The sequence below is a fragment of the Anser cygnoides genome, chromosome 3 (genome assembly GCF_040182565.1).
Source record: "Anser cygnoides isolate HZ-2024a breed goose chromosome 3, Taihu_goose_T2T_genome, whole genome shotgun sequence".
NCBI lineage: Eukaryota > Metazoa > Chordata > Aves > Anseriformes > Anatidae > Anser > Anser cygnoides.
The window spans coordinates 37,175,428-37,200,103 of record NC_089875.1 but is presented as its reverse complement, the minus strand read 5'-3'; positions in this window follow the sequence as shown (position 1 = coordinate 37,200,103).

Below are 24,676 nucleotides of genomic sequence, written 5' to 3'. Positions count from 1 at the left end.
ACTTATGTGAAACAGGGAAATATTTTAAATGCATTAAAATAGTCCCTTGCTTCTTAAAGTTATTTGAAAAGCCTGATTTAGCTTCTGAACTCTCTCCCTTTAACAGCATGCTATCTTCCTTTCTTCCTTCTTACAGTGCTTCAGACAGTTCACTTCTGCATATTCTTTGTTATCGGCAATGTAACTAATAATGAATGACACTGATAAACAGAGAAATAGTTCTGATTCCAGACAGTGGCAAGTCCTGGCACATGGGAAGGCTGACTAGCCATGGCTGTGGTAGGAAGACTGTGAGCTGTACTGCATAGAACTAAACGAGGAGAGCTGCAGGTGAATCCCCTCCCGTGCGGCATTGCTGGTCAAGCAATTGGGTTTGTAGGATTGTTGTGCTATTGCTTCATGGCTGTTGATTGAGGTTTGCCTGTTATTTTAGGATGGCTTCTAATACAGCCTGACTGATAGTAAAACCTGGAGACCCTGCTTGATCTTGTGCTAGACATCAGACACACAAAGAGGAGTAGGCCTTGGGCATTGGCCTTTTAAGTGAATTGTGAAATCCCTTGGCTTCAGCAGTTGCATGATATAGCTTGCAGGAAGCTATAGCTACGCACCAAGTTATATTTACTGGATGTGTGTACTGAACTTATCTACCCCGTTGCTTATTCAGTGTGCATTTCTTGTCTTCTTATCTTCATAATTTTAATATTTCAGAAGTTAGCCTTAGCTCATTTTTTATGCAGAAGCTTCACTGCATGTGCTGGCTGATGGAGTAAAGCAGCTGGGGGAGAGAGAACAGTTGTAAGTAATGTGTGACCTGTATGAATTGACACTACTCATTTGGTTGTTTTCCCTGATCATTCGCAGACCTGCAAAGCCAGTTTTAGGTGGGAACAACCAGAGTAACTGCCAAGTGAGGTAAGTATGAGCCATCTCAAGCCTAGGGGAGGAGAGGCAGGCCTAGAAGTTAGCTCAGAGCTCTTGCTAGGGTATTGCTAGTTTATGAATCTCAGGCTCAACTGTAGCATGTTTCATTTCTTTGCTTTAAGCAGAAGTCACGCCATGGATTTTAGAATGAATTATGTTTGCTATGTCCAGCCTGTGGCACTTGAACTGTTCATGTGAGACTCCTGCACTGGGGCCACAGCATGGGGCTGGAGCTAGTTATGTAGGAGATGCACAGTAGATCAAATCCCAACAAAGAGATAGCTCGGACTGCCAATACCACTGTGTATGGGTTTGGACCAAACTGTGTAGCCAGGAACTCCTCATGAACATGGCCATCCTGAAACACAAGAAGTGCTCTCTCTGTAGCTCAGCTGCCTGTCTCAAATAGCAGTCCTACCTGGGTACACCAGGGTAGGAATATGGTGCTCTTTCTAAATACTGAATACAAAGTATGCCGCTTGATCCTCAGCTGTGTGAAAACTTTGGTATGTGTCTACTACTGATCTACCTATGCAGTTGTCAGCCTGAAAGGTAGATTATTTTAAACCTGCTTTAAATCTGTAAAATGTGGTATGTTGTTAATTCAAGTTGAACTGAATTAGGCAGGTTCTAATCTATTGTAACCCGATCTGCTTAAAGGATTTATATGTATTTACTTCAATGTGTCTGAGCAGGGAGAGCAGCACTGAACAGGTATCTTGTCTTGGTATGTGTCGGTGGAAGAGATGCTCATACCCAACTAGGTTCTTGGTTGTGGATGGGATGCATCATGGCCTACCTCCTGTTAACCTCTTTTTTTTCTATGAAAGCAGAAGGTATGGTGTGACCCCATCAAGTCTCTGGGTTTGCTGTAGGTGACACGGGTTGTAACAATCCTCGAGATGCTTTTTGCAGTCCAGAGTAGCTTAAATATAATCTGGTTTTCTCCTTGCATAAATTAGATTTCTCGAGGACCCAGGAGATTTAATGTGATGCTTACATTGCAGGTCAGCTCAGAACATTCAAACAAAAAGCTGACGTAGCGTTCCATACAAAACCTGGGTTTTTGCAGAATGAGACGTCTGTATGGCTGTGTACTTCATCATAATGCAGATGACTTTCCTAATGATCATTTGATGTTCTTCTTGCATACTTAAAGAAGACTTTTGGAAATATTTAGTGTTAAGTTTCAGTGGGTAAAAATCCTACGAACTTCCATAGGGCCATGAAAATGAAATTGATGTTGAATGTTAAACATCTGTCCTTCAGCAAATTTACTAAAATAACATTCACTTTCCCTCAGAGCCACAACTGTACTTATTTAGGCTAATACTTACCTTATAGTAATCTGCTGTGTCTGCTTCCACATAACGAAGATAAGAAACAATTCATAGCCTGTCTAAAAACTTCTGTGGGAAAATGACTGAATCTTTTTTTGAATCTTGATTTAACAACTAAGTACAATTTATAGGAGAACACCAGTGTTTATGAAAATGCTTCTATAAAGAGACAATTATTTTACCTGTTATTAGGAGTTTGATTAAATTATTAAAGTTCAGTGACTTCTAAAACTGGCTGTAATCCCACCGATCTTAGATTTTATTGCATAAAGTCTCAAAATGAGACTGAACAGGGAACGGTAATTTCCTTTTTACTTTAACATGGACAAAAAAAATATTCTGCCCTGCTGAAAGTATTCAGGGTGAAAAATGAAGAAAAAACATTACATTGATTTTGAAGAAAAGCTTAAATCATGTTGTTCTGGGAACTGCATAGCACAGAAGAAAAAGATTATCCCTTTTCTGAAAGCTCTTCTTCCAAGAGACTGGGGAAAGACTAACACACATGGGTAAGAATAAGGCAACTGAGAGGTGGTATTGCTCAAGGTGAAAACCTGAGAACAGTAAGCCTAAGCAATATCAGCTTTATGAAAGTATCATACAAGAGCAGACGTTTTATATCTAGCATCGTCATAGCTGGTGTTTATATGGAGGTGGAGAAAGCTTTAACGTTCTTCCCTTAACTTTAAACTTGATCACTGAACAATTGCAAGATACTACATTTTTGCAACACAGAACATGAAAGGACCTCAGAAGTGAGAGGAGGATTCAAATATAATCTCATTTTGTAAGGTATGTAGCTTTTCCCTAACTCCCACTGATTTCGATGAAAACTCAAGGGAATTTCTGCCTTTCATAACTGTCTTTATCTACCTTAACAACATGGATGTCACTTGGCAATTTGTTTTGATGCTTTTGGAATAACATTATACAGTGTTTCTACCATTTAGTCTCTTCAAATGGTGGTGGAATTACTGGTATAAATTCCTAAAGTCTAATGTGTTCTGTTAACACAGAATGTTCTTAGTGACTTACCTTTTTTTGTTTGTGGTCTTAATGGGTAAGGCTCATATGTTATAGGATTTTGAAATAATGCAAGAGGTTTATGTAATTATTTTAATCTCCATATTTTTGTGGAATATGACTAGGCAACCCAGGTAAGAATGCACTAGGATAGGTAACCAAGTTCTTAAAAAAAAAAAAAAAAGAAAAAAGCTGAATCTATGCACTCAGTCTAAATAGATTGTGATTTACTTTTTTTTTTTTTTAAGAAAAAAATTAAGTGGATGTGGAGCTGAGGAGGTTTGGTGTAATGAGCATGGGGAAGCTTACTGCCTCTCAAGACAGCTGATGGAGGAGACAGGGCTGACCTAAACAAAAGGCTGCTTCTGCTCAGGCAAAATGTAGGGGAGCTGAGCAATTGGATTCAGGGCAGCCTGTATTAGTCTCACATCGATATTCTGTGAATATCGGGAAGCCTGTATATGAACCTTTCCCTGATGGACTTCCAGGGATGGAAGATGTACAGATTTAGAGGCAGAAGAAAGGGCAAACTGTCCCTACAGCTTTCTCTAAGCTTGAGAGCAAACATTTAGGCAAGGCAGGTGATCCACAGAAGCAAGCAGAGCTGTAAGTTGAGGAGAAAGGATGTAAAGAGCCATATACTGGAGACCAAAGAATGTGAATGAGGAAATAGTGAGAGGAAGTATCAGATGATGACATGTTCTGGAGGCAGTAATAAGACCAGGAAAGGAAAGATGGCAAGCTTAGATCAGTATCCAGTCGTCTTGGGGTAGAAGAAACACCCACCATGTAAATGGATGTGAAAGGTGGAAAACAGTGCTGTCTGCCAGGAGTAAGTATAGGAAATAAAAATTTGAGACTACAAGTTTCCCTGAAAAGTTTGAGGAATAAGTTACAGTTAATGCTCAGATAAGTTACACAGTTATATTGGTGCTGGCTGGATTAAGGCTGAGGAAAATGTATAGGTAGAAATGATTTTTGGAGATGCAGAAAGAAAAGAGATAAATAATGGCTTAAAAGTGCTGAAGGGAAAGACAAAGTTCTTGTTCTGGCCATGTCATTGAGATGGGAAAATTTAGAGAAACAGGCCAAAGCTTTAGCCTAGACAAATAGAAAAAGGGTCATACTTCTAAGAATCTTAATGCAGAGCAGGAATAATATTTAGATTAAATGATGCAAAACATTGAAAATAATGCAGCGTCTTATTTTAAAACTGGTGGAGGCTATGTGATGATTTAGTATGGCCAACTGGAGATACCCATATTGAATTTCATCTGGTAACCTAATAACTCAAGTCTTTAGTGTCTAATTCATGTCATTTTTGGAAAGCTGTCTATTTATTTATTCTTAAAGTTTGAGTAATTAAGATAATATGCTAAATATATTCTTGTCCTCGGGGAAAACTGATTTGTATTCTGAATGACTCTGGCTTCAACTTCCAGGTATAGTATTTTGCAGTGTGATTCTTGCCTGTGGTAAAGGGCCATCTATTGTCAGGAATCACTTGGTGTAAGTACTTAGTGATTTTGATCAGATTGCCTTTTGTTCTTCCCTTTGATACGTATTTTTATGTTGAACTTTGGCTGTTTTACATCTTGTTTCTATTCTGTAAATTCTTGCTCATACTCAGCATGCCAAAGTAGACACCAGGAATGGGCGGGCTAGGTGCATGAAATAGTGTTGAAGGATCTTATTTTTTTTTTAATTTTCATTCATGCCATGTACGAAGGCAAATCAGCCTCCAATGTTTAGTATTTCCGTGCTTATGTAATGTGAATGGGTTACAATTAGATTTATGTGCTGGGCACTAGTGTCCCTTTCTTCTCCTTCAGACTGCAGGCTGTTTGACCTTTGTGGAAGAAAGCTGAAGTCTGCCTATTGGCTTGATTTACTGTACATGGTGATTTGCATAGTTTTTCCATGATACTTTGTTTCAGCCCATTACATTTGCTCAGACTCAACCGTAAAAGTTCCTGGGACTGTAGTAATGACACTTGCATTAGCATAAAATTTAAACTATTTTTTTTAAAGAGAGGGGAAAGAAATACCCCTAAACTATATTAAACTATATCTTTCGGCAATCTCCTATGACACATTATGAGATGTAGAGTACAACTGGACATTTCCCCTGAGTGCAGTCTGCAAGGTAATCTTGAATTGAAGGCTAATTTTCTCTGGAAAACTCCAAATTACTTACAGCTGATTAAATAGTGAGTACTTCATGATATTGGCTTGTTATACAACACTAACTGGACATTTTGCCTTGAAGTAACTGGAACGTATTAAATCATCATTAGCCAAATCTGGAAGATGCTTGGGACACTTTCCATTTGCACCAGTAGCCTTGTTCCAAACTGAATCTGTAAGGTGTTGATGTATTTAAAACTGTTTATTTGCCACCGGTTTAACACCCTACAGAGCTGGCTTGTTTGTGGTCACCAAAGGCACAAGCACTGAACAGATAGATGCTAAGCCCTCGCTGTCTGGACAGAGAGGAAGATGCATAGGTTGCATAACACTGGTAAGAAGCCTGATTTCTGCATTTTTGTCTATTGCCTGTGGCTAAGGCAAGGCATAACAAAAGTAGCAAGAATCTATTGCTGTTCAGCCCAGGGAGAGTCAAACCCAAGTCTTTAGAGACTGTATCCAAGTAAAGAACATCAGACCGTTGCATCTTCTGTTACTGTGAATTCTAATTGTCAGCCCTGATGACCTGATTACTGGACCTTTAGGACAAGTAGGTATGAGCTAGAAGAGGTTCCTGTGCCAGCTGTGGACAAGATGGCCCACCAGACCTTTGCCTTCTCCATGTTCTGTGATCCAGCATTTTGGAAGTTAAGGAAAAAATCATCACGATTTTCTGCTGTCTTGATGCCAAGTCATTGTGTACCTGTTTTCCTAATTGTGGTTGCTGCTCTTCCATGATGGTAGTGTGCCTTTTCTAAGGGCAGCTGACTTGCAAGTTGCTTTTCCTCTGAAAATAAATCATAGTCTGAAAAATAAATAAAATAAAGGCAAAATAGTTTCCATAGACTAAAGTCTTGCTTCCATGTTACAAAGGCTTTGCAGAAGTTGAATTTTGGAGTACCATGTGGCATCGCCTGCTGTAGCAAGTACATTATGGACAATTTACTATGACTAAAAATCATTTCTGTTGTCTTTAAACTTGCTTTAGGAGAAGTTCAGAGAAGAACTGTCAGTAGTGTTTTCTCAGAGCCTTACTATGCTGAGAGGGTGTAGGCAGACAGAATACTTAGTGTTCAGCAAGCAGGGGAAGCTACACACAACAAATACTACACCCTGCAAAAGTGGAAAATGTATATTGTTCCCATTCCCAGGGGTAGTAGAAATGGTTCAAACATCTATTGCCCTTGTTGAAAGGATGTAATACTACTTACTGCTATAACAATTTCAGCAAAGGGTACAAGAACCTTGCCAAAATAAGCGTGGCCAGAATGAGATCTACAATCACTTAAGTATTTGAAGTTGGGGGAGATGTTTGGATGTTCTTCTGGTGTCAGATTCAATAGATTATTGTTCAGTGTTTACTTCAGTCAATCACACATTTTTCTGTCCTTTTTTTGAATAGGAGTTATCTAGAATGTGTGACAAATGCTGGTTATTCATGTAGGAATTCCATGTAGCAATCATGTCTCCCTTTCTTAAATGGGCATACTGAGCTCAAGTTCCACTGACCTGGCTGCCATGTGAATTCCCACCCTTCAGTCTGTAAGAATATAAAGGCAGTTTCTTTAGCTGGGCTCATTGTGGAAGCTTTGTCACGTGGGGAGAAATGATCTCCATTTGGCCAATTGGGGGTATAAAGGGGAAAGAATATTTTCCTTCATTTGCTGAAAAAGTTCCTTTATCACAGTAGATATTTGTTTCATGCGCTGAATATGTGGCACTGAATTCTCTGCTAGAGGCACTTAGAAAACTCATTGCTGCCATGAGCAGCTCAGTGACTAAGCTGCTGTCAGTGAAGGCTATTAAACCATGTGAAGCCTGATGCTTGGGCTTCCTGGCAATCAAATCAAGAGCCATATCTGCAGCACTGAATTAGAGTATTTACCTCAGTGACCTCAAAATTGTCCCGAGACATTTTTGTAAGCCTTTAGTAAGGTATATTTTAAAAGATGTCGTTAATCTTGCTTCAAATTCCAGGATTTGCTAATGTATCTTCAGGTTAACCGTCGCTTAATTCAGTGGTCAGTATTTTCCTGGATTCTTTTCAAGAAAAGGAAACGTTTGATACTGTGTGGGAAGGGAAAGCACCATGCTGACAACTTGTTAGATTCCTAGGGGTGTTTTTCTGGGGGATGAGATGCCATGAAAACAACTATATCATTGCAAATTCCACATTTTTGGAGCCTGTCTGTTCCTAATATATTCACCTTAAATCTCACTTTCAATGAGGCTAGTACAGTCAAAAGAAAATTAGTTTTAAGTTCTAACATTAAGGGCTGAATATTTTTTTCACTGACAACCTTTTTGTCACAAAAAAATGGTCAGTGCAGGAATGATATATGAATACCTAATTACTTCTCTAAACCTATGTGGGAAACCCTAAATATTTTTAATTGTAACATCTAGACTTTTTGTTTCAATCTTAAGAAGCTTTTCATTTTTTTAATATTAATGATTTTTTTGTCAAATGTGAGAACAGACATTTATGAATGTCAAAATTGCTAGAATACTGAGAAAAATAATCCTGCTATACCTTACATATGCTCACATCTTCATTATCTGCTGTCATTATTTGGAGAGATCAATAGTTGCTTCAGGTATAGATATAAACAGCACATATAGGTGTCTCATGACTGCTGTCTTCTGCTCCAGCCTCTGCTATACCAAGGTCATTGAGAGCCTGGGGAAAAGCAGCAGCTGGGTGAACAACAGTATCTGGAGCTCAGTTACTGATAATATGAAAAGGAAAGCACAAAATAAAATGGCACCAGTAATTAATATTAGCAATAACAAAGTGCATCACTGCATTACTGTTGCAAAGCTTCAGCTTCCTTTGAGAAACAGAAATATTTCTCCACAGGCTATTAGGATGATTTCTGAGCACCTTCAGCTGGCCGCAATCTGACACCACCACCTTAGATTCTTCTCTTTGCCTCCAACTTCAAAAGATAAGTTATGTGCAGCTGTTCCTAAGGCTATGTTCACAACCTGGGCTTTCAGAGCTAGCTTTCAGTAGGTGCATGTACCCTGCCTATGCAGATCTCTGAATGCCAGGTAGATTTGCAAAGAACTGTCTACCTTGTTCTCACTTATATGGACACTTTAAAGTAACGTAAATGTGGTTGTTCTTATGTAAATGAGGAGAATATCTACTGCTGCCTAAGGTAGCTATTAAATTCTTATAATAAGGATTTTTCTGATATTGGAATTAAACTTTAACTTAACTTCTTAACAAATAGCCTTACTTATGATGTACTCTTTGCTGTAATCAATGGCTGCTTTGTAAAGAAAAAGTGAAAGATTAGACACTGAAGTGGTACTCTTACTTTCTTTGCTGGTTAGTATTGATAACCTTTTAAGATTACTGTGACTTAAATATGGCCCCAAACATTTTTAAAACTCCTCTTCCTCAAATATAAGTCCTCAGAAAACATACTTTGGGAAACTCACTAAAACTCAGAATGGGTAATGGTAAGGGGGTGGGGGGTGGGGGGGAAGAGAGGGAGAGAGAAACAGAACTATGGGGTAGACACTTTTAATTGGCATCCTTATAACTTGCGCTGCTGACGAATTGCAGGATTTCTTTCTGTTTTTCTATTTTTATAATCAGATAATCTGTGTTTTATGTGCGTGACAATAATAAAGGCACATGTAGGCATACGATTGTGGATTCCACAAGGTACCTTGTATTTTGAAAGAAGGCTTACTGCATGCTTCTTGTCAGTCAACCTTGCTTAAGAGCTGCCTCACATCTAAGACCCTGATTCCAAAAGCTGCAAGTAACTATTATTTTTAGTAGCTATTTATTTGAAACGTAATGGAAAAGAACATCTATGCAAATAGGAGAGTGCTTCCATCTTCTTGGAAACAGCCAAGAATACAGACAGCTAATCACTAAAAGCCTTATCAGATATTGGTATAATTTCTAGCTGGCACTGGAGGTTGCTTCCTCAAGCCATTAGCTGGTGAGTTAGTTTTTTACTAGTGCTTACAGTTGTCAAGGCTAAGGTTTTTCATCTGTTACTTCTATTAGCTAAGCATATCAAGAAGGATGCAGTTACATTGGGCTTATAGCTAACTAGGAGAAATAACATTCAAGAGGTTTGTTGTGATCTACAAAGCACTTCTGTGCTACTTCTTCCTCAACTGCTGCTCAAATTCAGGCATCAGGTACAGCATTTAATCAAGATGACACTTAAGGTGGTACATAGAAATTTTAACAAAATATTATTGAGGAAAAACAACAGAGAACACTTTAGTTGATTTATTTGAAGCAGTAATGCCCAAAGTGCTAGTTCACAGACTATTTCTTTTTTTCTTAAGCAAATACCCTCTGTCAGGCTATCATTGAATGACTTTGTATTTGTACAGCAACTGTAATCCATCATGCTTGACTCAGCCATCCAAGGAGAAAAGCATACAGAATAAAAAGTACAGGTTCTCAGAATGCTTGTGTATGTAGGGGTATATTTAAGTATATGTGCACTCAAATATAGAAAATCACCTTTACTAGTGTGGAAGCTTTCATTGTTATAACATGTAATGTAAAGGTTTTAATAGGCAGCTGTTTAAAATTACAGGCATGGCTTGTTTGTGGCATGAAGCTTCAGAACAGCATGTGTCAGAAGACACAATGCTGGCACCCCAGCACATGGAAAACCAGGAGGTAATTTTCTTAACTTCGTTAGACTGACTGAGAAACAAGAGATTTTGTAAAGTAAGGAACATTTGCCTTGAATGCTGCTTTTTCTACAAAAGCTGAGCTTATCATATACAGCTTCTAGAATTGTTGGATTATCTTCCAGTACTTGTCTCCCCTATAAAACACCCTACGCTGTAGATAAGGTCTTCATGCCATAAGAAACAAGCATATTGTCTTGAAATGACTGGTGGTCTTTTAGTATACATTGGAACTTGTGTGCTTACAGTTCCTGTGTAATAGTTGCAACTAAGCCAATTCTGGCTTAGTTCTGTAGTCACACAGGTGTTCAGAAAATCTCTTTGGTTTCAGTCAGCTGTAGGGCACCTAAGAGGAAGGTGTTTGCCTTACAAATATGGAGCCAAGTTGTGGTAAAATAGTACTCCAGAAAGGGGAAGAAATACCCTTCAAGTCTGATGCCAGAGGCTGAGAGCTTATGGTTTTAACACAGTTGAGAGAACTGGTCCTGCAGCCAAGTAGTGAGAGCAATGGAATCATTTTTGCCTTACTGTTACTCTGATTCTAAGCTTGCTTCCTCTCCCAACACTTTCTCTGTTTCACTAGGTTTTCAGAAGTTATATGGTGGTCTCAGTCCCTTATGTCTCTTCCTCCTTCAGCTGTTCTTCAGGCTTTTTGCCTGCTGACTGTATCTGGAGCTCAATGGCCATTCAGTTGCTTTTTCTCCAACTCTCCTATTTTTGAGTCCTTTTTAGAGGACAGTGTCAGTGAAGAAGTTCCAACTGCTACTTCTATGCATAATGTGAGGTGTCAGGCTAAATCCTTTTGTTACCATTTTTCTCTTAGAGTTGCTGTCTAATTATTAGTGCAATTTGTACGTGACTGAATTGGAATAAGCTGAAAATAAAAAATGTAATGTGTTAGTGAAAATATATTGTGGAAATTCCATATTTTGACATTCTTAATTTTGCAGCTATCTTGCTACCCAGATAGCTAGCAAAGCTATAAAATTGAAATGCAAATACGAAGAATGAAGAAAAATCTGGAGCTATTGTTTCCATTTTGCATTTGATCCTATCTTGTTTACTGAATGCTAGCTTATTTTCTGGATAAAATAATTACTGTCAAGGACGTATCTGATGACTAAATACCTTCTTTTTGGCAATAGAAGGCTCAATTTGTTCTGTAATTCCTTTACATTGGAGATGATGAATGTTCAAATGTTCGATATTCTCCTTTCTAGAATAAAGACAGACAAGTTTGATAGGAGGATTATAATGTATTTTATTTCTATCATAGCAGAAGTATGTAGTGTTATTGAGCTGAATAGCCTTCTATATTTTTCAGGGTGTAAAAGAGGTCATATGCATATTTCCATCAGGTTTATAAGGTCAACAGAGTATAACTAGGTTTAATCTGGCATTGTTTTTAGTTAATAGGTAGTAATAGTTTAATAATGTTAAAGAATAAGTAGCTAACAGGTCTAGAGGCAGGAAATATTGTGTGGAGTCTCTGACATAAAGGTGGCGGTTGTGAAGTCAGTCTGTTGTGGTGTATGAGTGGGGGGGGATGCTTTATTATATGAACACTTTCACTATATGACTGTCTCCGGCAGTTGTCATCTGGCTTTATCCTGAGTCCTCCACTATCCCAAGCAACCATGCTGTAGATGACTAGCTCACAAGTCTGTATTCTGATTATGGCCCCAGGCTTGGGGTTGTACTGAAACAAATATAGCAAATGGTGTCCCAGAGCAAACCTAAAATGTGAAGCAAAAGGCTACAAATGATCTTCCACAGGGGGGAACAAGAGGGTCTGGGGCACCAAAAACCCTTGGAAGAAGAGAGACTTGGTGAGAGATGAGCTCATATTTGAGCCTTCCGCTCCTCAGAACAAATACAGAGGTGAGCATAAAAAAATTTCAGTAGTCTCTATCAGTCTTATCTAGGAGACAAATCCTCTCTTGATCCCAGAGCTGATGATTAGTTTAATGCTTGACAGGGTTTAATGCCCTACTAGGGTTAGTGCACTTCACCTCTATCATATTTTTAACCTTGGCCAGTTTCCAGTGCTTCAGAGGAAGGTGAACCATGCTTGCTTTCCCCTGGTTGCCAAATTATATCTGAAGTGGAAAAACCTCTTCCTGCATCGTGATCCCTAGAGCATGCAATTACTAAATGCAATAATAAATGTGATAAAAACAATGTAAACAAAAGCTGCCAGTCAAGGAGAATCCTTTCATATTTCCTGGGTAGTAGCAGGACATAAGGGAAATAGCAAGGAAATTTTTGGACCTAGCTGAAAAGTCCTTCAAGGTTGTTAAGGGACAATACCTAATTTATTAGAGAATCTAAGATTTAGCACATCTTAAAACTATTTGCTTTTGCAACCTGGGCATCAATGCAACCGTAATGATTAGGCGGGACGACTTCTACATTACTGCTTCCTCTTGACAAAATGATTAGAAGGTGTTCAGCCTTACATGGAGCTTCTTGGATGGGGCTGTTGGGTAGTCAGTCCTCTGGGTTATCGCTGGAACAGTAGGATGCTCAGTAGCATGGGCATGTGCACTGCTGCTTAGTGTACATGTATGTTTACTGTCTACTGTAGCAATCTTGGTGTTGCAGGTAGATGGGGTAGCATGAGGTGGGCTACAGATTTAAGAAAAAAATACATTTGTAGGATCTCTTTAATTAGACCAGGTGCTGGTCTTGGTAGAAGAATGGAAGACTTATCAACAAGACTATGCTCTTAAAGCTTTAAGAGCAGTACCTGGTCACCACCTCCTTCGTTAGCCATAGGCTGGAAGAAATGAGATCTGTGCTGAACATGACCTTAACATGACAGAGGCTCAAGCAGGGGCCAATGTCAGCTTAGAATGGGAAAGTTGTGCTGTCTTGCAACAGGAGAAAGGCAGGCATGAAGAAAGAGTAACAAAATGCTGTGAGGCATGCTAAGCTCAAACCAGAGGTTGACAGTTGCAAGGCCAGGTAGGGAATCCCATAGTGAAATCTCTACATAACCTGTACTATGCAAAATTAGTTTATCATATCTGCATGTTGTAGTAGTTTGCAAACCTAGGTGCACCTCAAACTTTCCAGTTGTTTTGTAAGTGTAGTTTTCTAAAGGAAAAAATGTTGCTGTTCTGAAACTGTACAAGAAGAATGATGGCATTTTTAACTGTGTAGGTATTGCTGATTCTTGCTTTTGTCTGATAGATACTTGCATGCAAATTTAACATCAACGTTTTTCCAAGCAAATGTAAAATAGTTGGGGGGGGGGGAACAAAACCAAGCAGAACAGTACAATTATACAGACCTAAAATGTTTGCACTTGTAGCTCTCCGACTGGGGACTGTATTTACTGCATATTTTAAGAAAGAGGACCAGTGAATGGCCTGCAGGATACAGTGATTCTAACTGTGGTCAGTAGCATACTAGCTGCTGCTCTGATCTATGTAGCACTGGGGAGGTAGAAAATGGTAAGTGATCTTTTTTTGTATGTGAAAACATTTTGAAGACTAACTTTGAGTAGGAGAGAATGAGGTGCGCATATGTCAACTGCAGATGAACTGTAATATTCTTACATAGCTCAATGTCCGTTTTACCTGATTGTATCAATAAGAAATCAATGGAAGCTTTATTTTGAATGTCTTTTTAAAAACTTATTGTTTTCAAATAGAAAGGGAATACATATTTTCAAACTGTAAGAAAAATCTTTTTCTGAGATATTAAGAAATTATATGGTACTGTAAGCTACCTTTCCCCATGTCTTTTTGTAGAGGGGTGAATCAGGCTATAAATTCTAGCTCTTTTTAAGTCACTGACTATTGCTCCTGCTTTTCAGCATGCTGCAGAAGGACAGATAAAATGCAATAACTCTGCAATAGAGGAAGTTACTGGGGAGGTTACAGCTAGCAGGGCAAGACAGACTATGAATTGAAGCCTTGAACCGGGAGTATCTTCTCACTGGGCCTTGGAGATGCAGCAAAGATTGTAGGCTACACTGGTAGGTGTACTTAAATAAAAAAAAATCTAAGGTTGAGATGAAAGGAATCTTTTCTTACCCCCCCCTCTCGAAGTGTGCTGTCTCAAGGTGATATAGTCATGCTGATGCACCACTGAGTCTTGCTAAGAACCGTTGTGCTTTACAGCAAGGGTTATTGAATCAAACCAAGTGCTGGGGTTCTTTTGTCGAAGGTCTTCAGCTCAAAGTGGACAGAGTAAACACCATGGAACACCATCGTGGCTTAACTGGTGCAGACCTCCATCACCGGGGTGGGGGACTGAGACTGCATCTGGCTTCTACACAATTGTGCAAGCAACAGAGGCTTTGTTGTATTTCAATCTTTTCACACGCAGAATGCGGTTGGAAGGGACCTCTGGAGATCATTTACTCCAATACCACCGTTCAAGTAGGGACAACTGCGATGGGCTGCATAGGACTAGCAGTTGACTTGAGAGTTTCTGCATCTCATGACATTTATAGGCAGCCTGTTTCAAGTATTCGATTGTTCACATGGGTTAAAAAGTTGTCTTCTGTTCACATGGAGTTTCATGTGTTTCAATCTGTGCCTGTTGCCTCTTGTTCTGTCAGTGGTCATTGTGGACAAGAGTCTTGTCTGCCTCTTCTTCATTCCCTCTCAGCAGATATTTATATGTATTGATAAGGTTCTTCTCTTTGCAATCCGGACTTCTCTAGGTTGAACTGTCATAGCTCAGATCCTCTCCTCATATGAAAGAAGCTGCAGACGCTTAGTCATTTCTGTGGCCCTGCATTGGACTGTATCTAGTACATTCATATCTATCTTGTGCTGGGACCGTGTTGTGTGGGCCACCAGCCATGCATGAACATGGAATACAAACATAATTATTTACAAAAAATAATTGAAAGGTGGTAGATCATGGTAACATGGAGTATTTTACCTGCAAAAAAATGCATTTTGGAGCTCCTCCTTTAAAGTGCTCCCTTTCCCCTAGGGAACCACTGAACTCATAGTATAGGGTGTGAAAAGTGTGCTGCAAGGTTTGGTCTTGTTTGTGCTTAAAGAATGAAATGTATCTTCTATTGAAAGTGACTTCAAAATGCATCAGAGGAAGCTGTAAATCAATTCATTGAAACATAGATTCTGCATCTTTGCATGAAAAGTTTTGAACCTTTTTTTTTGTGGGTATGTTAACATTTGGAGTCTTGTTTAGCTGGCTTTAAGAGATGCCAGGATTTCAGGTGGGCTGGAAACTGATTTCTGTCTAGTGGTATCCTTTCTATCTGCCCTTGATCTACCTATGGAATCCTCTTAGAACAGATGAAAAGCTAGCAATTTGGATGATCAGTCTTGCTGAATGAGGCAACTGGCTTCTGCTTTCCTCTGTGGGAGGCAGCTTTAAGTTCTTGAATGGTTTCTTACAGCAACAGCTTATCCTGAAAGGATTTGGGAGGGAAGGAAGTGGATTTTCAGTTTTTCAATGTGTTTTGAATCAATTTATGGAATTTACTTAAATAGCAGATCTGGGGGCCTGGCAGGCTCTACTCACATGTACGTGTTTTCAGTACAGTTGGATATCTGTCAGTGCTTCAGGAAATAGGCAATTACATTTTGTAGGTGTGAGTTTTTGCACTTATGAAACGTTTGGACATTAATGGGTCAAAATGGCTTTGAAAACACACATCAAATTTATATTTGGAAATATGAGCTGAATTATTGTACCTGTTCACAGACTATCCCCAGACCGTAAAAACGAATGCAAAAAATAACAGCAAGAGTATGTTTGTTCTTTACAAATTAGGGAAATTCCTTAGGAAAAAATTAAGTATGATGTGTTGACACTTTTGTGGGACAGCTTAACAGTGTGCTAAATATTTTCATTTCAGTTCCTTTCATTGGCCCATAACATGCAATCAGATATTTCCTGGGTAGGGGCTGAAAGTAACGGACACATAGCCTAAATGGACCACAACTTACTGGAAGGAAGGGTCCAACATTTTATGGTGTACATCCAGGTTCTGCCACTCTTCCCACTCCTGGCCCTCAAGCTCTGCAGAAACTGCTTTCACAGTAGCTTTTGAGGGGTCATGTCTGGGCTAGTAGAAGCTGAGGCTGGCGTAACACATCTGCTTTGAAACGGAGTTCTTGTGGAAGGTAGTGCGAGATCCCATATTCTGCATGAGACTTCTGCCTGAAGATAGCCATGAGAGAATGGGACTTGGCCTACAACAAGGTAGTTGTGAAAACGTCTCATAGACACTGGCTTTCTCTGTAAATGAACCACCTTGTGGGTGCTCAGAGATGTATGTGGAATGGTTTTGCTGAAGGAATGGCTAAGTGGAGCAAGATTGCTTTAGTCTTGAAAAATAAATCGTTCAGAAAAGATAGGGTAGAAGTCTATCCAATCACGGGAATTATGGAGTAAGGCTTTTTAACAACCCCTCACCAACAAACAAAACTCTAAACCAGCTGCCCTCCCCCCAACAAACAAGCAAAACCTGCTCACTATTCTGTTACAAAAATGAGCATCAGATGAAACCAGTACGTGCCAGATTCAAGATAAGATTATATCATGAGGATAGCCTTGCCACAAGACATTGCAGAGCGTGGTGTTGATCCACAATCTCTAGATGGGTTCAAAGGCAATTTTATATTTATATATATATATTAAAAAAAAATCATGATTGCAAGCCCATCGTTAAACACCGTGTCAGCACTGCTATTATATAGATACCCTACAAGCTTCATGTTTTCTGACACTCTTGAATTTGAATTAAGTGGGTACCTAGGGAAGTTTCTCTCTATACTTGCCAAGTTCTTTCAGTGCTTCCTACACATCTACTGCTGTCTCTTGTCAGAGATAAAGTACTGTGTTGGATGGTTTTTAGCCAACCCTATTTCAGCTATTCATATGCAGCTGATGAAGCTGATCTCCACTATCACTTTATATACAATTACAAAGATGGAGACTTGAATCCACCCAGTAGAACAAATTTCTAAGTGAGAATATCAAAGTTAGTAAATTACATTAGCGTTTACACTAGAATTTCTCCCAGGAGACACCATAGCTTTATATGAAGCTGGAGCATGCGAAGTTCCAGTTTTCTGTTTGGGTAACCCTATAAGCCTGTATGTTTGTTTAGTAGATAATTTACCTTGTTTATGTTTGGCAATATGTTGTTCTGTGCTAAAAGAAACCAAATATTAAAAGGAGCCAAAATAGAGAAAATGTGATATTCAAATGTCTGAAAAAAAAAAAAAAGACATGAAAATATTTCAACTTTCTTTAGTCATTTAGTCAGTGTCAGTGCTTGACAGCTTCAGTGTCTCTTCTTTCCAAAATGGAGAACTCATCAATCAGCAGGTTTTCGTCCTCACTGGTATGCTGTAGGACAGTTGGCTAATTTCTATGTTTTTCTTTCTTCTTAGATGATTGTGGCAGTCTAGATTATCTGGTTCATAATTTACTCTGGGCCTTGAGGGTAGGACTGGGGGGGACGGGGACAGTTTTCCAGGTGTGAAACATTCCTAAATCTAAGTGGATTTTTTTCTTATTGAGCATACCTTTAGGAAAATTGGATATATCATAAGCATTTGGATACTTGTGACTGTTGAGTTGCTGATAGATGCTCAGGTTTGAGTATTTACTTTGCTTCAGATTGGAAGGAAAAAAAACACCCTCAAACCATTGGAAGTGAAGGTCATCAAAATCATCATAGCGTTGCTTTCAGCAGTTTTCATTGAGACGTTACCTTAGAATCCAATGCTTGGCAGTAATGAATCATGTTCTGTTAGCTTCTTGTCCATTGTAATGCAATAAAGGATGATATATGTCAGGCAAGGATTGTCAGAAATATGCTATCTGTTGATTTAAAACAACATTTCCGTGTGACAGCTTTTAAAATTCATTATAAAAATATGAGCACGAAGATCAACCCAGTACTTATATGTATACATGCACAGGGAATATATTTCAATACAGATGATTGAAAAGCATTTATATCACTTAGCAATGTTTTCTCTGCTTTTTAGGGACACAACCGTTATGTTTGTAGTGATGAAATTACCTTTGCTTAATATTGAATGTATGCGCAGTTACCACTGGTAGCATCCATGAGTGTAACAGAGGTCTCTTCATTAGTGATTGTTACAAGCTGACAAATGGCTCACTGTAAACATAATCATTCACTTCTCCACTACAATGCATGAGAGAGCGGGAAAGGAGCAACATGCAAACTTTCTGGCCTGTTAAACCAAAAATGTCTGTACTCATTTGTAGATGTGTGTTGTCTTCAGCAGGCAGCTACAGAACTACACCTTTATAATAATGCTTGGCAGGACTTGTCAGTTTCTCCTTGGCTTTTCATGGGTGTTGATCCAGGGACCTTTCAGTGTACCTACATAAAAACAGTGTATGGCAAGTCCCGTGTCCATGAAGTGTCAGAATCGTTGTGTGTGCAGAACCATTGGAAATAAGTTATGGTTGGTCCAACAGATGCTTCTCACAGGTGTTTGTCTCCTTTTCTTTGTGTGTTCTATGACCACACAGTGGCAATGAGATGCATATAATGTATATGTCCAATAGCTTTACAGCTTGTGCACTGTGGTGGTGTCCTAGATCTTAAGATATCTGGCAGCTGGTTCTGATTGTCAATGTGGGACGAAATTTTTAGTGGGGAAAATAGGATCTACATGGGAAACTTAAATGGAAACTCTATCCTTATGACCTTTACCATGTGGTCCTAACATACATGCATATGTAGTTAGTCTCTCAAAGTCAAAATTAGAAGAGCACTACAGATATCAGCAGTTTTTCCTCCATAGTTTTTTTCCTACGTTTCCCAGTCATATGGAACTGTTGCTTTTATAAGGTGAAAAATGAACTAATACTACAAAAGAGAAAAGAAACACATTTTTTCTGGACTACATCTGCTTCCCTTTTAGCAGCAAATTTCAGTTAAAAGTAACTATGTATGTGTGTCACTAGTCATCTCTTAAAATAGATCCAACAAAGTGGGTGTTGAATTGTTTTAGTTTAAAGGACTTCTTTCCTTTGGTGAAGTACTTTCAAATAATAAAAAGGTGATGTTGCTCCTATGGACATCTAGTAAGAGGCACAGAATGCCTGGCTGGTAAACACTCAACTATCTCCTGAGAAAATTTAACGAACTTGTTGCAAAGTAAATCTTTTTAGGATAATTGAGCCAAAAACTGGGAAAGGGGAGACATTGTCTTTCTGTAAGAAGTGTAGGAAGTATGCGTTTGCATCATGTTTATGAAATCTGATCCTATGTGTTTGTAGAAATGAATAATTCCTGGTGTCATTCTTGAGAAAATACTGTGGTGGACAGAGGAAGAACTTCACTGAAAATCTGTTTGGTTTAGCTTTTTCTTAAAAAAAAAAAAAAAAAAGAAAAGGGGGGATGTTATATGATACTACTGGTAAGTATAGAGGTATGAAACCCACCCAGTAAGCTTTGAAGCCAATGGTACTTCTCAAATTTTAAGAGGTGAAATACTAGGCTACCAGGATTTTCATAAAGAACAGATGACCAAGTTGTTTCCTTTAGTATATCTTCTGAAAGAAAGGCCACAGCATACATTAACACTCTTCTGGACATAAAGAATAAGAAAATGAGCTAGCAAGATTTTGTTCTTGAAAAAAGTGTCAAGAGGCACTTGAGTCTTTTTAGATATTGGATCAAATCAATAAAAATGCTTTGATCGTAGAACATCTAATTTTAAGTGGACAAAAATCTCAGCAGTAATAAATTTCGGAATTAAGTGATAAAGACCAAGAAAGAGGATGAGATTACTTAAAAATACCCTAGGTTGTAAATATGCTTCAGAGCTGAAATGAATGCAGTAGTATTTTTGACTGTAAAATGAATTAAGGATGGTTTTACAGCCAATGGAGCTGGGAGGGCATGGTTTGTTTTCTTGTGACTCCTCGTGTGAATCAGGGAATAGTTACTGTGTGCCTCAGTGTCCTAATCTCCAGTACAGAGAGTATTTTTTGCCTTTCTCATCATGATACTGAGATGCTAAATTAGTTACTCTTGGGAAAGCAAATTGACCTTGCAAGGAAGGTTTAGTATATCTGAAGGAGGGAGATGGACTTAAAAGAAAAAATAAAATCACGTTTGTATAGATCCTCCTGGAGTAAGGAGGAGATTCTGGGCCTTAACCCAACTATAGGGAAGAAACAAACAAACAAACAAACAACAAACCAACAACAACAACAAAAAAACCTTGTCATCTCTGCCACGTTCTATACAGTTGCATTGTGCCTTGGAGAAGAATTTAATTGAGTGGATAACTGCAACTAGTGATGTGTAAAGTGTTTGGAAGAATTAATACTTTTCCCAGTGCTGCTTTATACATATTAAGAAAATATTTTGAGGACTATATCCTATATCCTCTTTCAGTGGTTGTCATACAACTTGGCTGACCTCATCCTCCATTGAGTTCTGTGTGGATATGATAGAAAACATTTCTAGTGAGAAAAAATTATCACACTGTTGTCCGGAAGTCTATGAATGCTCTGTCTTAAAGGTAGATTATCGTACTTATTTAGCTTTCTTTCATTGCTTTTCTGCTTTTATCACATCATCCTTTATTGGGAGAAAGAAAGAAAAGTAGTAGCATCTGACTATCTAGATCTCTGAACACCAGAAAATGTTCCTGCTCCTGTATTAGAATTGGATACTGTGACGCTGAAAGAACATTGACTTTCCTTTCTGTGAGTACTGTTTTATATGGCATACAGCTGTTTTCTTCTCACAAATGTTAAACTTGTGATCTTGGTGTTTGCTTATTATGTAAGAGAAAAGATAAATGGAATATGTCTCCCTGCACAGATATTTTTGGGGAGTGGTGATGAATTTATATTAACCTTTATATATAAAAATCAACAGTAAATGCAGGATCAAGTCTTTTTTTTTAGCTATTTTATTTTTGCATCTGTTATGTGAATGTCTTTTCTTTTATATTCATGTGACTTCTGTGCCCTCTAATGAGTTTATTAGCAGCAATTAGCAAGCGCAGGTGGAGAGTGTCCCTACAAAATGAATCATTTTGGCAGGTTTCAAATATTCAATGTCACTTGCCTTTTGAACATTTTTTAACCCTGTGTGAGCTGTGTGTGGCAAGGCTTTGCTAGCAGAGGTGGCTTCTGTGACTCCAAAGTTGTGCTTTTTTGTTGTGTGCACTTGATGAAAGTAAGGTCCACCTTTAAGCCTACACAGGCTCATCGCTTTACCTCTTAGTGAGCTGTCATAATCAGCTGAGCAGTGTGAAGAGTGCAGTAAGGGAAAGTTAAATCGTGTGGTGTTAGGTTTATAAATGTCTAGGTTTGTGCCACATCGTGGCCTTACTATTTTCACAGGTACCAAGAACTGTCTACAGGATATACAAAGGACAGCTGCTGACTTGGGATCCAAATTACCCTATTCTTGGGTTAAGAAAAAAGGAGGAGGGGGAAGGCAAATCTCAGAGGAGACAGTTAAGAGAATGCTATGCTATTTGTTTTTAGATCATAAGCAGCACCCTCCGAAGATGAAATAGCGGGTAGACTGAGCGTGTGCACACAGTCCTGAAACCCTTACATCTCCAGAGACTTAGTTCTAGAGCTTAGCACACCTCACCAGACATTTGATTAACACCTAGGAACAGCATGCCTTTACCATTGGAGGTGCTTGGTTGTACCTATTAAACAATGTGCAACGTACCCCTGGCCAGATTACTCTTCAGTGGCCTAGAATTGTGTGTTACTCAGGAGCTGTAATGTTTGGACCTTGCAGTACTGGAAGAGCTGCTTGTTCCTGGCATTTCGGTGAAGTTCAAACACATTTCTGCAAGGAAAATGAACAATGCAAGAAGGGAGAGGATCGGGATCATAGTGATTCCTATTGTGAGGATGAACTGTCTGTCAGTCCTCATTATTTTGTCATCATTGCAGAACAGGTAAACCATGTTTTCAGGTGTGTGTGGGTACTTGATTGTATTGTGACTGGACAGGGTGGCAAAAGCATCTGCAGGGCAGATTGGTGCTAACCTGGAGGGGGTCAGTGCCAAAACCTTAGTCCATTCCTCTTGCTCTTTGTGTAGAAGTTATTGGAGAACTAGGAATGTCTGAATGCAAAAGCTGGCAGTAAAGCTCTTCCATCTATGCTTTTTTGGCATCAGATTGGGTTTCAGGTTGAATCTTTTTTTGGGGGGGGTGGGGCGGGTTGGAAATACAATGATGGTACATAGCTGAAAGCCTGTGAGCCCTGCTTTCAGGGACAGTACCATTTGGCTGAAATTCTGGTTTGGGCAGAGGCTTGCAGTGGGATGAACTGACTGCATGATCATAAACTGTGGTAATGTCTGAGCATTTGGATCCTCCCCTGTTCCTGCTCCATTCCCTTTCCTCCAGCACACAAACTCTGGAAATGAATAGCCATCTTTTTCAGCTGGCATTGGTGAGAAATTGTGCAAAACCTACATTAAGTCACCTTTTGGCCTGGTAATTGTGGAGATATGTTGTCTGTTTAATCCCTCAGAATAGTTGCTTTGAATAATGCTTAGGTGCCCATGCCACAATATGTGTACTAGAGTAAATACCTCTTCGAAAAACCTGTCAAGACAGTTGTTTTACTGCCTCATTGCTTCCATCATCGTTTTTCTGTGTTGTCATCTGTTCTTACTATTTAATTCAGACTTAATCAGAATCCATGTTGACTTGGAGACTGTTTTCATTTGGCTGAGGGCAAGGACTATTTCTGTAATTGTCAAGTTGCATATTTGAAGAAATAAAACAATGTGGATGAATTTCACAATCATAGAAAGTTGAGAAATGAAAGTTGAGAATGGAAGCTTGAAAGTGGATTTCTGTAAATAGACTTGCAAAAAACCCATGGGGATTTGTCAGATGGAAATCGAGACAGGGTGAGTGCATGCCTTGGAGAAAAGACAGGAAAGAAAAAGTCAAATAATACTGGAGAGCAAGAAGGGACAACTAAATGCCAGGTAGAAGCTGTGCCATCAAGGGCATGTGTCAGAAAAGTAAAGCTTGTCAACCAGAATGGAATATAAGATGGGTTCAAACTTGACCCCAGGTGAGTATTGCTTTCTCTATTAGTTGCTTGTTCTATTTACTCTGTGGTATGCATTTCAAGTCTCCTTAAAATTGCCTATCATCTGAGCACTGAATTCCAGTGCTTGAGCTCTGGCCTTTTTTGAGTACTGGACTAGTTATGCTACCTTGGGGACCTGAGAAGTTGTACAGCACCTTATGGATATAGAAAGCAAGGAGCAGCCAAGTAGGTGTATCTCCTCATGCTTTCATTGGCAAGAAAGCTGATTAGAGGCATGGTGACTATTATTTCTTGTAACAGGTTAAGTGCTTGTAGGGGAAATCCCATACCTCCTGCTCGCAAACTTGGAGTGAGTAAAACTGGTGTTTTCATAACTTGCTTTCTACAAGATTTCCAGGTTTTTCTGAGGGCCTGTTATTTTAAATCATGTTTGTATACGTTTGGCTTCTGTTTTCAAAGGACAATTAGAAAACCTTGTTAGCAGGTTACTGAGGAGATAGGAGGGAAGTGAGTTGTTAATGCTGATGTCTGAATGGGTTTACTGCACATGTAAATGTATGATTTGGACACAGATTCGTGATACGTGAGCCTCAGGCTTGAATTCAATTGCTTGAAAGCACGTGTAGACATTGTTTTACTACTCCATGTCGCTCTGGATGCTGATCTAAAATGCCTCAATACTGATTGGGCTTCAAGTGAGGTCAAGGACAAAGAAAAGTCTGACAGAGATGAAATGTATGGTTTCCTACCAATCCCTGAATGGGCTTACCTTTAAATGCAAATCATCTGACCTTAAATAAAAGTAACTCTTTGCAGTACTTAGGAATTTAGGTGAGAATAATTGAATTCTACTGGAAGAGACTAACCTCTAGTAAGTTAGTTTGACAACCTGGATTTCAAAAGCAAGGGTTTTTAATGTTTCTAAGGAACTTAAATATTCTGGTTCGACTGAAACTCAGTGATGTGTGGTTACCTGCCATTAAAAATACTGTCCAGAGAAATTAGCCTCGCAAAGCACAGATATAAAGCGAATCCAAGCATTTCTGCACAGTTCTGATTTTAAGATTATGATGTCTTAGCTATTCATTTTGAAGATATCTTGCTCATTGGTCTAAAGGAAAACAAAAATCTGAATGATTTCTTGAAAATATGACTGAATTTGAAGTTTTTCAACTTTTCCTGACTAGGTGTTTGTTTCACCATTCTGTAGTGGTCTTCTATGGCAAGGGAGGTGGGAGTAAAAGAAAGCTGTTTTAATGCATAAGCTTGTGTCCTGCCTCTCCTCTCGGTCCTGGAGAGCAGAACATTCTCATGAGAATTAATCTGAAGAAAGGCAAATTTTTTGTAGCAGGCACAGGTTGTTGGCTCATACTCAATTTGTCATACTCCCTGAGTTTTCATGACTTCTGTGTATTAAAATATTTTTGTTAGACTTTGCACCCTGCTTTTCTATATCACCTTCTGTAATGGAAATCCAGGT